Source organism: Parus major, chromosome 5 (assembly GCF_001522545.3).
Source record: "Parus major isolate Abel chromosome 5, Parus_major1.1, whole genome shotgun sequence".
Classification (NCBI taxonomy): Eukaryota; Metazoa; Chordata; class Aves; order Passeriformes; family Paridae; genus Parus; species Parus major.
The window spans coordinates 36,279,268-36,294,413 of NC_031774.1; the positions used below are offsets into that span (position 1 = coordinate 36,279,268).

Sequence of the window (15,146 nt, forward strand, 5' to 3'; positions counted from 1 at the left end):
TGCACGAGATGGATATTGCATTTTAATTCCAAGACCTGTACTCTGGTCATGTAGCTAATGTCACACCTTAACTGGAGGCATTTGTGGAACACTTTAAATTCTCTGAAGTCAGATTTTAATCCATATTTCCAGTTCAAAAACCTGGAGTTCGAAAACCTGTTTGACCCATCTCTGTGACTGTGCAGAACTTCCATGGTAATTGAAAAGAGGAACCTTGGTCATTGTATTATGCAAGTTTCTCCCTAGTGTTTTGATGGCAATAACCAAGAAGTTTGTAGTTTTAACTGGGTGAATGTTTGTCAAATTACCAGGGATGAACAATAGTGTTGGTCAGGTGATAAAGCTTCAGCCTCCTACAGGTGAGAAATGAATGCATGTATATAGTTCATAAAGTGTTTTTAAAGGACATACTGCCTTTAGAAGGAAAGTAATTGGTGTGGAAGCAATTGTTAATTTAGCTCTTACTTACAGGGCCTTAAAAACACAGGTCCTGACAAACATTGTTTATTTAAATACTTCAGCTGAACACACACTAGAAGTCATAATGAGACAACTTAGTGAAATTTGTTCTGAGGTTTATGTTCAAGCTGAAAATGCTTTATGTTTTTCAGAAATTAATATTTTTCCTTCAAACTCTGTCCTGCTCTCATATTGTCCCACAAACACAGGCATATTTCATGTTTTTTTTCCTCAAGACACTGTGTGAGCCATTCATTATTGACTTTTCTTCTTTGTGAAAGAGTATCTGCCCACATAGTTAAAAAACAATTGTCTGTAGGTTTCATCCTCTCCATGCAGACGTGTGTGGGTGAGGAGTATTTAAACCAGTTGTAAACTCAAGGAAATAGCTATCAATTCCCTCATTGCTGAAGACAGATTCAGGAAAAGTATCAAATCTAAAAAGAATGAGATTTTCCAGCTTGAGAGGGACAAAGGAATGTGATGAATTCCCAAGATTATTGGCATATTTGTTCTGTTTCTCCCGTGTAAAAAAATCATTAGCATGATTTGTGCCTGTTTGGCCAAATATGCTGCTGGCTAAGAACTATTGTAGCTGTATTAGGAGTTGTGCTGAGTTTTGGAAGACTAAGTACTGTTACTGGAAATACTGGTTACAAAGCTTTCAGACCCCTCTGAACACATCACACCCCCTAAGGACAGCCCACGTATTCCTTTCAAACCCTATGTTGCAAGTAATGTAAAACAAATTGTTAGTAGCTTTGTGGAAAAGGAGAATGTTTCTCCCTGGTTGTCTTTCTTCTCTGTTTCATGTTGCTGTTTCTCACACATCTCTTTCTCTGCATATGGGGGTGGCAGAACATAGGCTTACAGATAATTGAGCTTGCTGCTTGTTTCCTGAAGAGCTCCCACAAACATATTTTTAAATCCTCGAATTTGGGTTGCTGGCTGCGAAGTTGCATATATTTGTGTAATATATATCACTTCTTTCCATCTACACTTACCATTTTTTTTCTCCAGAGTGAAATTCATACAGTGTTTTGTGTTTGCTATAAATACACATCTCAGCTGTATTTCTATCCTTTGTGTCAACATTAAAATTCCCTTGTTCTATGTTTAGCTTGAATAATTACCAAACCGTTTGCAATTAGAACTCTAGGATATGACCTCACAGTGATTTATTCCTTCATTTCTTTCTGTATTTAATGCATTTCAGATACTGAAAATACCAAATCTTTGTCCTTTTATTTTTGATGTTTATCAGTAATGGAAACATTCCAAAACAATCAGCCAAATACCTATGCTTTGTTCATTTATTGCCTTCTCTGAAGATAAATTGACTGTACTCAACTCTCTTCAGCATTTTTCTTCACCTAGATATTATTGCCTTGTGCAGCCACCCCAAGGTGACTGTTATCACTTAATTAAATCCTTGCACGCTGGGAAGAAAAAACAACACTGTTCGTTCATAACCCCAAGGAGGTGTGTTTTTTTTCTTTAAGCCACTAAGCTTTTTCCTTGTTTTATTAACTTATTCCTGGCTACAGCAAGACATACTTTGTTGATGAGCAAAAGGTTGTATTAGCTTTTTATTTTCTGGGTAAACTTATCTTTTCTCTGGGAAAAAAAAACTGTGGGCATTACAACAAAGAAGAAAAATGGGATCTCTCCAAACCCTGCAATTCTAGTAAAGGTCTGTGTAAACATCAAGCCAGTAAAGAGAAACAGGGGAGTAGCAGGAAGGAAATGAGAAAATAAAATGCAAACATAAAATTGGAACAAGAGAAAAAACTAAGATGACGTGTATATACACAGAGAAACTACTGCAGTGCTAAGGGAAAATTGGCATAAGGAATAGTATTTCTGAAGAGAAAAATATATCAGGGCCCTTTATGTTACTGTCTGGGGCAGCATCTTTTTATTAGCCTCTTGGCTAATGTCCTCTCTCTGTCTATTGATTTTAGACTACATAACACTTGCTTTTACCTTTGCATTTTCTTTTCCATAGTGCATAATCTTCTTTGAAAACTGTAAGAGGAAATATTGCAGATGAGGCAGTCATTGAATATGTGAGACCTGTGATTTGCTTTTAAGTTGTTTTAAGCGCAGTAGTTCATATGAGAAAGTTCATTTGAAGTAGAGAGTTGCCAGAATATGTACGGTGGTTTAGCTGCATATTGCTTGTTTCTAGTCCATTAAATGTAGGACCAGAAAATAGGTTTATCTACTCTAAAATTGGGGCTCAAGCAACCATATGTATTTGTTCACAATGCTAAATCATTTTGCCACCTGCTGTGTTCAACAAGCATTTACAAATAATAAATGCGATTTGGAGCTGTAGTATTTGCAACAGCAGTTTATGATATCATTTGTACAGAAGCATAACATTTCAGTGTGTGATAAGAAAGAGCTTTTAAAGGAGTTGGATAATTGTGATTTTTGAAATTAACTACTATTTGTAGTCTAATTATTGTAGGTCAGAGACAGTAGTACATGTTTGTATGTGAGACACAAAATATTGATAAATTTGTACAGCTTTGCTCCAAATCCAGTATGTCTGTGCTTTGTATCAGTAGTTAGTCTCTGGAAATTCCCTTTCCATGATAAAGTTTCACCCCAACTTCTGGGATTTCTTTTTATTCTGTGCATTTAAATTCCTTTCCTGTGGCTTTGAGAATCCAATAGATTTCATGATGTTTATACAGCTTAAATTTATGTCTTTCTTAGAAATAACAAAAATCTTCCAGTTTACCTTTACAGATTAACAGAAATGCTTTCCAATCTGTGCAATTGATTTGCCATCCACAGATTTTAACTTATACTCAGTATTTTTATCGAATCTATTTTAACTTCAAGGCCTGTAGACTTAAAGACCTATCTGCACATCTTATTGAATATATTGAAAAGGTAACTTAAGCCTCTTTTATTTGGAATAAAGGCAATATATTACACATTCATCGAGACTTTAGGTTTGGTTTGGTTTCAGATTGCTATTAAAGAGTGGTTTAGGAAACACTAATTCTACAATTAATTAAGTTTTGGTATCAAAAGAATGAGATTCCTCAGAAGGAGATAGTTTTGGCATGAGTAAGAGATTTTTTTAGAAGTTGGCTGTAGGCAGAACCTGATAAGTAAATTTTGGGACACTATTTGAAATTAGCTGTTGTATGTACATATTTTCTCTTTGCTTTCCAAAACTGTTTTTGTCAGATTTTTTCCTTTTCTTGCTCATTCCCTATTGGTAATTCTAGTTCTACATTTGTTGTATTATATGATTTTTTATTAGTTTTACTACTAGTTCATGGTATCAGTGGGTGGCATAGCAACTTCATTGAAGATTTGGAAATGGCACAGGAAGCCTGTGAGGGAGAATTTTATCCCAACAAGGTTTAGGTAGAAATAAATTGCACAATATATTGCATTTTGAAACAAGGATGATTTAAAGTTTCATATGCCATTAATGTCAATCTTTTAGGGGTCAAAAAGTGTTTTGAATTTCTAAGCACTTCAATGTGTTTATTTTGTTTTCCATTAAAATTTTAATTTAGAAATAAACTCAGACTTAAGTGTGATAGGAAGTGTCCTCAAGCTGAATTTTAATCCTGCTAAGGATTGTATCTCGTCTGAAAAAAACTGTTTAGATTTTAAACCCTGCTCAGAACTCAAACAGTCTTCTCAGATGTGGAAAACATTTGGTTATATTTCTGTTGCAGTTATCTTGTGTGTGTATGCTTCTGCTCTTTCCCATCTGGTTTCAAACCAGAGTCAGGGAATGACTGATGAAATACCATTTCTTTTTCACTTTAGTGACTGAAAACAGATTGAAGAAATTCAGATATATGTCGGAACTCATTAAAGCATGACCACTTAAATTTATTTATTTTAAGTTGGAGGGGTTGCTGCCAATTAAAATGGCAAATTTACATGCAGAAGTCTATCTATACCGCTTTCTGTGTGGTGTGTCAGGCAGCATGTTCATTTGGGCATGGTAATGGAACCAAATCAGAACTGCAAAAACATTCACATGGCAGGATAAAAAAGCACTGGCAGTGCAGTTTGATAGGACAAGGGGTAATAGTTTTAAACTAAAAGAGGGTAGATTCAGAGTAGATATAAGGAAGAAATTTTTTATGATGAAGGTAAAGAAACGCTGGCACAGGTTGCTCAGAGAGGTTATGGATACCATCCCTGGAGACATTCAAAGTCAGGTCGGACGGGGATCTGAGCTGATGTCCCTGATCATTTCAGGGAGGTTGGAGATGGCCTTTAAAGGTCCCTTTCAGCCCAAATCATTCTATGATCCTATTTGATTTTGGCTCAGTGTAGTTTTTCCATGATTTAAAGGGGAAAAGATGGAGAAAAGATGAAGAAAATCAGGCAAACATGTATAGTATTGCTTAGGGTCTAAAAGTAGACAGTTCTGAAGACAGGAGACAATTGCAAATACATGGAACTTTGTTGTATTATATGATTTTTCTTTAGTAGTTTTGTTACTAGTTTGTGATGTCAGTGGGTGTGATAGTAAATTCATTGCAGAATTGGGAAATGGTGCAGGAAACTTCTGAGGGAGAACTTAATTCCAACAATGCTTAGCTAGAAATATATAGCAGCAGAAAGAAGAAAAATGTCATAGTGAAAGCAAGAAAAGCTGGGATGTTACACTCTCACTTTAAATACTGTGTGTTTAAAGCATCATAGTAAGAAATTAGAAGTGTTTCCTTGGTTTTCTCTGGGTGATTCTGAATAACAGGAAAATGGTGCTAACATTTGGCAAGAAGATGAGTTTTCTTTCATCACTTTCATTTATGAAGGCACTTTTACCACAGTCAGATTAGGGAGAGACTAAGCTTCAGGTCTCTTACAAATTAGAGTCAATCAGGTAGTAAGAGTGGAGAGCAATCATGTCAGTACCTACTTGGGACACGAGATACAACATATAGATTGTTGACATGTGCAATAAATAGCATTAGGGTTTGAGGATGTCAAGACTTATTCAGGGCTCTTTAGATAATATGGTGTTGTGGATTATTGGCACAACAACAGCTACGGAACTCTGCACTTTCAAGGAAGTCTTGAGCACCCCTTGATGAGCAGGTTACTGATACTTTCTGCTCAAGCTAACCCTTAAGGGAATAGCATAATAATTTGGCTGCACACTGAAACTCTGTGTAAAAATACAGATGAGCATTGTCTATCTCTAAAAGGAAAAAAAAATATTATTAGTTGAAACCTTGTGTTTCTGGCTTCTGGACAAATCATAACTCACTTACCAGTCCCCACACTAGAGAATAGGATTTTATTATGGAAATACAAACAGACCCTTAATTATCACAGCAGTCAGAGGTGCCACTGTAATATATTAGCTTGTATTTTAAAAAGAATATAAACCTTTTTCATTGGAAGAGCTGCTCCGTGCTGTTGATATGCTTGAATTTATGCAATGAGCTTGTAAACAGCAAAATCCATACTTATCTTTACCAACACAGGCATTAGAGGTGAGCCCAGGGAAAAAAAGAAAAAAGGAAAAAGGAGAAGAGGGAGGGAGAGAGAAACACAGTGTTTCTTCATAGCCTAGGGTGAGATTAGAGTCCTGTTGGTGACAAACCTACATACTGTCTTCTCACCTGGTCTCATACTCCAGCTGTGAAACAGAAGTGGAAGGTCAACATAGCAATAGTGTTTTGTAGTGGCAAACTGAGTTGATATCCTCACATTCATTCAGGACCAGACCTCCAGTTCCCTCGGGATAATTGATTTTCACATAAATGTGCGTTTCCCACTTTTGTGTGAAATGTACTTCTGGACTGAAGCGCTGTAAGCTCAAAACCCTTGCACAAAGTATTGCAACCCAGCATAAAGATATCAACTTTACCATGAAGAATGTAGATGTTGTGGATAATCATTTCAGGGGAAGATTTTTAAATATTTTTTATTATTAATGAAGTATCCAATTTGTTTCAGAAATTTCTTTGTCCCATGTAGTTGCAGTACTCCTGTGTTCCCTGCACAAATACGTGAATGGAAATCAAAGCTTCTGTGAGAACCAGAATAGCACAGCATAGTTTTGTGTAGATTTGCATCCTGTCTTGTACTGACTTTTGTGCTTTAAGACAGTGTAACCTGGGTGCTTTTCAGTGATCAGGACGTCTGAAAGGTCTCTGTTCCATGATGTCTAATACTACAGAAACTCAAAGTCCAGCTTTTACTGCTGCAAAGGCTCTCAGAGGTCTCATCTGCATTTTAAATTCATTTTCTCTAAACCTGTAGGAATTTCTGTAAGACTTCTGTTAAATCTGGAAAAAACTAACCATGGATTTGAATGCTGTTTGTGGGGTATAGAGAGAAATACCTGCAGAGTAGAGGAAACAATCTTCAGAGTTGCAAGAACCACTTCAAAATAAAAACCTTAAGGGGTTATAGTTTTGTGGGCTTTTTTCTTTTTCTTTTTTATTTTTTTTCCCCATGTCTCAATGAACCCAGCTTCTAGTAACTAGCATGTTCTGATTTGTGCCAAGCCAGATTCAAGGATTAAAATCACGAAGTTAGGGATCCAAATGGCAGAAACAATTCTGGAGGCTTCTATGTACTGGTTTTTAGTGGAAAAACGAATGTCTGCTTTAATTTAGCCCAGCTGTCTATGGATTCTGGAAGACTTCAGAGGGAACATATGTGGAACTGCTCCACACTCCCATAGGTGGAGGAAGACTGGGTGTAGCAAACAGATCTCCTGCATTAGTTCAAGGATTAATGACAGCTGGAGGAACTCTTAGCATATGAGGACAAGGTTGTTACTTCTTTGCATTATAACGTGGAATAAGAGGCTGAAGATAAGAACATGAGTTTTTAATTTTTTTTTTCCATGTAACTTAAAGGGTTACAGTTAGAAACAGCAGTGTATTGGGTAGACTATGGATCTATTCTTAATGTTCTGGGTTCTTATTTATATCTGTTTTCCATTGCCTGAAAAGTATTTTCAAGATGTTCTTCTTTCAAGAAGAGTATAAATCAGAATGATTTATATATCAAAGAACTCAACTAAGTTTCTCATTCAAGTCTATTTTGGTTGTATGTATTGCCATCTAATAGATTAAATATGCTAAACACAAGCTTCTCATCCTGTTCTTCCTTGAACACAGCCTCTCTGCTTCATATGTATGAAATTGTGTGAGGCAAGTGAGAACGCATATTCGGGTCTGGGACAGAGGTCAAATTCTAGCAAGCCAATTGTCAGGATCAATCACCACAGCATCTGAATACCTCTGGAGTGCACAGATGATATTTTAAGAGTCAAATTAACTCTCTATAAAAAAAAAATTTCCTTTCAGTTTTTTCACCTAGGTTTTTGGACAACTGACATTTAGCTGCCTTTATCTGTTTGCTTTCACATAGTGTCAGCTTGTGTAGATTGACAGAAAAACTAACCAAACATGCAAATACACAATGAATATATGATCAATTTGAATTGAGCTTACATAAACTGAAATATTTATACATAAACTTAAAAGGGCTTCAAACTTGCATCTTGGGAAACAGTAACATTCACAATGCTTCTTGTTCCCACAATCAGTTTTGCTTCTCCTTGCCCCGTGTTTCAGTCAGGTCAGGTTCCCAGAGTCTCTTGCTGTGTGGTCTGTGGTGCAGGTCTGGGGGCTGAAGCCCTCATTCTGCCAGCTCTGTGTATCTATGCTCCTGCTGCTGCTTCAGCTTACTCTCACTTTTGGCACTTATTTAGTAAATGTTATGAAGGTACATTCATTGTCAAGTCCTTTACTCTCAGTGCAGAAATGCATAACTGATGGTAATATTTGTACCACCAAAGGGCAGGAACCACTTACATTCACACTATGTATTCAAAAACAAAGGCAATCCACAGATAGATGTACACTTAATCCTGACCTGAAGTGATCACTTTCTCAGGGGAAGAGATGCATAATGTAATCTCTGTATGACATGTCTCATCCTAAATAAATACACCTGATTGCATTATGTGGCATGCAGCCATTGACATCACAATCTCCTGTCCAAAGAGTCTGGGACTAGCTCTAGGAGCTGTAGGAATCCTAAATAATGAAAGGTTAGGAACTCATCAGAAATCATAAAGATAAAAGTTCAGTGCTTTACTAGATGGCTTTACAGGGTGGTTTGAGATTATGCAGCAATATAGAACAGCCTTCTAGAAAAAAATAATATTTCTATCTACAGGGCAGAGACTCCTAAAAGTCATTTATTGCTTTTGTACTCCAAAAATTGTCATACTCTTAATCTCGGATTTTTTTTCTTGAACATCCATCACTTAGAGATTTGTAATCTTGCTGTGATTCTCAAACTTACCTCTGATACTTGTCAATATATTATCAGTGAACAGTCTAGGGAGTACATCCTAAGAACTTGACTGCCACCTTTAAACATTTTTCTTGCCTCTAAACTTTTCTCTTCTACACTTTCTACTTTTGCAGTCGTTCAGTTCTGGAATAACATGTGTTTTTTTCTAATCAAGTAGTGAAACTGCCGCTGCAAGTTTTTGCTGTTTTGGATGTATAAACATACATAGTCTGTGAAAGATGCATCAAGGGAATCAGTAAAGCTTACTCCTCCTCCTCTTTCATTTCTTGGCTTTGAGCTATAAAGCAGACCTCCTTATTACTGACAAATTTATTTTTTGGCACTCCCTTGTTGTCATAAATTGCATCCTGACCACACGAGCAAAGAGCACAAAAATGACAAATAAGGAAGCTGGCATCAAAGTCCGTGCTAACCACATCCTTTGAGTTTGTCCCTTTACCTCATCTCTTTTACTGTAGTTGTTTTGGTGCCAAATGCATGCTGCCTTGTTGCCAAGTATTTGTCATTAATTCACAAGGAGCCCATGGTCATGTAGACATATAACTGTTATGGTGGACTGTGATTGAAAAAATGGCAGCACCATGAGAGCTGAAAATGAGAATTTCTGTGTATTTTATGCTGGGATTTTTGCTCAGCAGTAAAAAGCTTGTAGCCCAAGGAAGGCTGAAATAAATCTTATGGGGTTTTGTTGGGTTTTTTTTTCTTAATTTGGGCTTTTGTTTGGGGGTGGGCCTTTCATTTTGTTTATTTGGGGTTGCTTTGTTTGTTTGTTTGCAGGGGATTAAAAAGATGGCAGAGGGCAAATAAAGCTTTTAGAGATTTGTGTAAGTTAGTAGATGATCCAACTTCAGTTGCTCATTTTTATTCTTGTGTATCAAATATATCCCATGCAAAATCTTATTTCCCAGCACAATACTCCAATTGTCTCATAGTACTTTAATTGTGAAAGCCCAAGGTCAGATTTTCCACCTAAGTGGCTAAGTAAGCTTTTGTTGCATGTTTGTTGATGTTGCTGGAGGATATTGCTCTGATATCTTAATAATGAGAACACAGAAGATGGGTACTTAGGTACAGATTTCTGTTAGCCATCATTTATGGCTTTTATTTCATTTTTACCCCCTATCCACAAATGGTTGCCATATTGAAATGAAACCTACATTTTTGTTTCTTTCTTTAGGAAATCATATTTTTAAGCCATGTTGTGACACGATCAATGAGTAAATATCACAATTGTATGTCTATTGTAAGAGAGGGACTATTTTCTTTCATAAATGTCAATTGCACCCAATGCTTCTTCTCTTTTTTTAAAAAAACGTAAAATATTTTCACTGTTACTGAATTTTGTATGTCTAATTGGTGACAGTCTTTGTCCTTAAATAAATGCTTAGCTCCAGTTATAGTATCACTATGTCATAAAAGTGAAAAATTCTAATTAAGATGATCTGCTTTCCAGGAAAAAGTTTAGTATATCAATTAGTCTGTTTTATCAGGGGGAGTATTCCCTTCCCCAGCCCCTAACTCCTGATCAGAGCCTGAATGATGAGAAAAGCATCACAGATGCGTGCTGCATTGGACAAAGAACACATGCATGCATTTAAATCATGTATATCTTACTTTTTACTGATGTAATTGTGAAATATGTCCTTTTTGCATTCATAATTAGGGGGTGGAACAGATGGTGAAGGCTTAGTTTAAAATAATCTGTCATTAAAATAACCTAGCCTACTGGTAATTCTTCACTCTAACTGGAGTTTAGGTCAGGGTAACAGGGTTTTTTGAAGCATTGGAGCACACTAGAAGGAACTAGGGACTTCATGGATAGTGTGAAATATGAGGATATTCTCCAGAAGGACACTGTAGTAAGACTCCAGTGAATTAAATTTGCCTGTAGTGGGAATATGCAAAAATGGCTGGGACAAAATTCCTCTGACAAATATAAATCCATTTACTATGATGCATTATACATAAGTGCATATTCGGTCAAAGTGCTACAGTGGGTTTCATATCCTGAAAGGAAATAACCTCACTATGCTTCAAATACTGTTAAAGGCAGTGAGTATTTTGGGTTAAAAACCCGTGCTTTACATTTTTGCATTATTCTGATGTCAGTGGACATAAATTATACTAATTTGCATTATTGTTCTGGGGTGCTGCAGCTAGTGACTTTTAAATCTGAGTCTCACTTCCTTCGTGTCTACCACATTGACTTGCTCATATGTGACAGAGAGAAACTTGTATCAGTCCTGCCTGGCTAATTTAGAACAGTTTTCAGGAATAAGGAAACTGACTCAATAAATCAGATACTTGCATGTCTTTAAAGCATTTATTTTAGTGTTCCCTGCAAGATTTCATTCTTTAACAGCTTTGAAGAGAGCATATAGATTTCCGCATGGTATTATGATAAATCTTCTTGAGGAGGGGCAAGCATTAACATTTGTGTCGGTTCTTTTTCATCTTAATCCAACCTTGGTTAATAATCAGAAAATTCTACATAGTGGGTAAGAAGATGTAATTAACCCTTTGACCCCAGAATCTTAATTGGCGCCTGTTGAAAACAGTGGGGCAGTTGAAAAAAAAATAAATTAAAAAGTAGCCTGTGGTGATTGAAACAGCATAATACATAATGGTTTTCTGAAATCAAAAGTAATAGAGAGCTTCAGCTTTAATCACATTTTGCATAAAGCCAGTAAGTATAGTTTTAAACAAGAAGTTGCCAGTCTACCTTAAATTGGATTGTGGTCAAAATTGGCATTTGGGTTCCCCCTGACCCTTTCTCAGCTGCCACACTAGATGAGAATAGGACTGGGTTTATGACAGTCAACTACATTTGCTCAAAAAAAAAACCCAGAGAGAAATTACGTCAAGAAAATTTTCCTTATATTCATGGTCTCTCCTTTAATGAAAATAGGACATTATGAAAACCCAGTTACCTTTTCAGACCCTACTGTAATATTATAGTTAACTCTGGAATGTCCAGAACGGAAATCCTATGTGCATGAGAGCTACATTGAAGCTGTTCAGAAATTCTGTCTGGAAAGCACTGTGGTGCTCCTTCCAAAAGAGATATTTGAAAGCAGACTCAATTCACTACCCTTCTCTCATTTGTTTTGTCCTTAGTTATACATAAGTAACATGAATAATACTTCAGATATTTCTCATTAAAACGAAATTGTTTGTGAATATGCAGTATACAGTGGTATCACATACTCTTCTCCAGTATATAACATAACCTGTGTTATGTTGCCTTGCACCTTCTCTGAAGTCTGCTGCTCTCTTGGCATGCACAAAGGACGTACGCTTTATGAAAAATTGAAAAATTTCAACACGCATTACTTAAATAATAAATATTCATAAATAATACCTATGAATAACGAATGAGACAGTCCTTCAGAACTACTGTTTGACCTGTAAAAGGAACAACAACATTGTCACTAAAGTGCTCTGTCTCAGCCCTTTCATACTGGTGGGAGGAACTGCCTTGCATTGGAAGCTGGCTATTTCTCCTCCTATTTTTATTGTCATTTTTCTTAGGTGTTGGTACTTGGAGCTTTTGTTCTAAGGTCTTTGTATTTTGGGCATGGAAGTAGTAATATTAACTGTTAATCAGTGGCTCTTTCAAAATACAAATAAATAAACTTTCTGATTTTGCTCTATTGAACAAAATGCTGAATTTGACCAGTAGTTGCACATAAGTGCAGCTTCAGAGAGGTGGAAAAAAAATGGGGAAAGAATGACCATGACTTAGTACTCAGCTGGCTTAATGAACAAGTTTTATAGCAGAGGAAGTGACTGATCACATCCAAAGGTGTTGGTGTACTGCATTGGCCCTGCCAGTCCTTCAGTGGTGCCTCCTCAGTTACCTCCCTTACAAATTTGGGGGCAAAAGTAAGGAGTAGTCTCCCACAGAGAAAGAGGGAAAAAAAAGGCTAAACAATTAAGCTATTTAAATGAGAGAATCAGAGTAAATGGCATGGAAAAGTAGTGAGTGCTTAAGATGGCTAACTTTTATCACTTCAACACCCTTCCAGTTGCTGTTGACTTTTAAACTTTTGCCATGGAGATTAAAATTTCTTTGTACAGCATTGTCAACTAGACATAGTTTTATTTTTTTATATTTTTTTCCAGCAAAACTAGTTTCTGCCAATTTCAAAACTACACTGAGTGAAACAGTTCTGCCTAATCAGTACTCAGTTTTCTTCAAACTTTCGTTTCATTAAGCCTGAATTCCTAAATAAGATGATGTGTAAAAAAGAAGAAAAGCTATCAGTGACTTGGAGGATTATTTTTTCTGGTTCTTACAAAACTTTGTCTAGATATGTCAGATAATTACACACTAAAGCAGAGTGCTAAACAGGTCAGATCATAAATGTGCTTAAGCTGTATGTCATTCTCTCGAGTAACAGAGCAAGGAGGCCACACAAAAAGCTGTATAAAAAATGGAGAAGAATAAATTTGTTTTATATGATACACAAATAACCTATGCAACATGTTTCCTCAAGAAAGGAAGATGCCACAATCATGCCAACTACTGGGAATGGGCTAGTAAGAAATCTCTGGTAGGCTTGTCATCACCCATATGGATATTCCAAGCACTGTTCTGAAACATCTGAAACAGACCCAGGGAGACTCCTGCAGATTTAGTCCTTTAGTCTGAGTCATGGTGACAATTCCTTGCTGCCAGTGGAGAATGGAGTTCTGCACAGGTGGCCAGGGAGGCAGTGTCATGGTTCTCAGCTTAACAGAGGGTTAAACCAGTTTCCTCAAAGGAAGACGGGACAGAGAATCAGGAGCACTAAGACCTTTAAAGATTTACTTTGCGTAAGAGCTTGTGCATAGTGGGAGAGATCAGGTGTGCTAAGGCTTTGATTGTCCTGGTATGGATCTAAGTTTTAACTTGACTATTCCAAATTTTCCACCTGTTATTGATGTTAAAAATTCAAGGAAGTGATGTTAATAATTTGAGAAAGAAATTATGATGATTTATAAGAGGCCATAAATTACTTGCATAATATAAATGTTTTTACATGAAGGAAATCTATGCAGATTTACATTTTTATTAATTCATAAATATAAATTAGAGCCTTCTTCTAGTGCAGTGTCTTTAGTGAGGGTTTGTTTTCCAATACACGGTCTATTATTTTTAGAAAACTCATATTTTGAACTAATTCCACCACCTACTACATCAGAGAGGGGTGAACTTTTGCCAAAGACAGCTTCTGACTAGCAGCCTGTTAGAAATTAGTCAAGAAGCAGCAGAAGAAAAATATTATAGCCCTTCAGAAATCACTGTTGTGTATTTGCAAAGGACTGATTACAAGATTTCGTTATCATGTATCTCCATCAAATTTATCTGCTCTTTCCTCCCAAAACCAGGCTAATCTCTCAAATGCTACAGTTAATACTTCCTTTATATGTTCTTTTATCACCAGGGGATATTTGGGATGGGATTTTTGGGGATTTTCATTGTTCCTCACAACATCTGAGCTATTTTACCATTTCTAATTTCTGGAATTTTGTGATTTTACTTTTGTAGTAGTCAATGATTGTTTGCCAATAATCATCCTCATGACAGGCAGAAAGGTGAAGACATGGATAGTGTATGAAGGTAGTTTCTTCCTAGTGAATATTTACTGTTATTCACAGAGGTATACTCCCTTCTGGATATGCAGTGATTTACTCTGTGACAGTTTAGAATATAGTCCTCTGTTCATTAACTGCACTCAGGTTTCAAAAGGGATGCATTAGTTGCTGCAATTGTATTTTGACTTTTGCAGTTGCAGTGGAAACCACATCCAAAGACTTGAACCTGTCAAAGTAAAATCTGATCTAGACTTTTACACCAAAGGGATGAAATTCATAGCGTTTCTAGAGACCTAAGCTGTAAACATATTTGACAGTAATCTGCTGATTGGCTTTGTTGTCTCACAAAAGGAGAATGGTGTGTGCGTATACGCGTGAATGTGCGTGCATGTGTGTGTAATCCTCAATTAATTTACAAATTATTGAGGTCCATAGTGGTTTGAGTGATGGCAGGATTTTGTTTTCACCTTTTAAGTTTTTGGAAATGGAAATTCTCTGCTTTGATTCTGAATGATGAGGGGTGATTTTTTTTATGTACACTGTTCAGTTGGAAGGTTATTTGTTTTCCTTATTTATTTCTTCATGTGAAAAAAAAAAAAAAGGAGCATTTTATTTTTCTATATTTCTTCTATAAAACAAATGAGATAAATGTTATACAGTATATATGACAGATATAAGCATGCCCGTAAATTAACTTAAAAATATACTCATCAACTTGGATTTAGTAATATACTCACATGATGTTTATTAATATGTAGATAGAA

At 36.2% G+C, this 15,146-nt stretch overlaps 1 protein-coding gene across 1 annotated transcript in view; it reads left to right on the top strand.

The window, feature by feature from the left end:
- Nucleotides 1-15,146, top strand: part of NPAS3 (neuronal PAS domain protein 3) — a 589,490-nt gene that overhangs the window by 392,990 nt on the left and 181,354 nt on the right. The gene's annotated exons all lie outside the window — the stretch shown is intronic.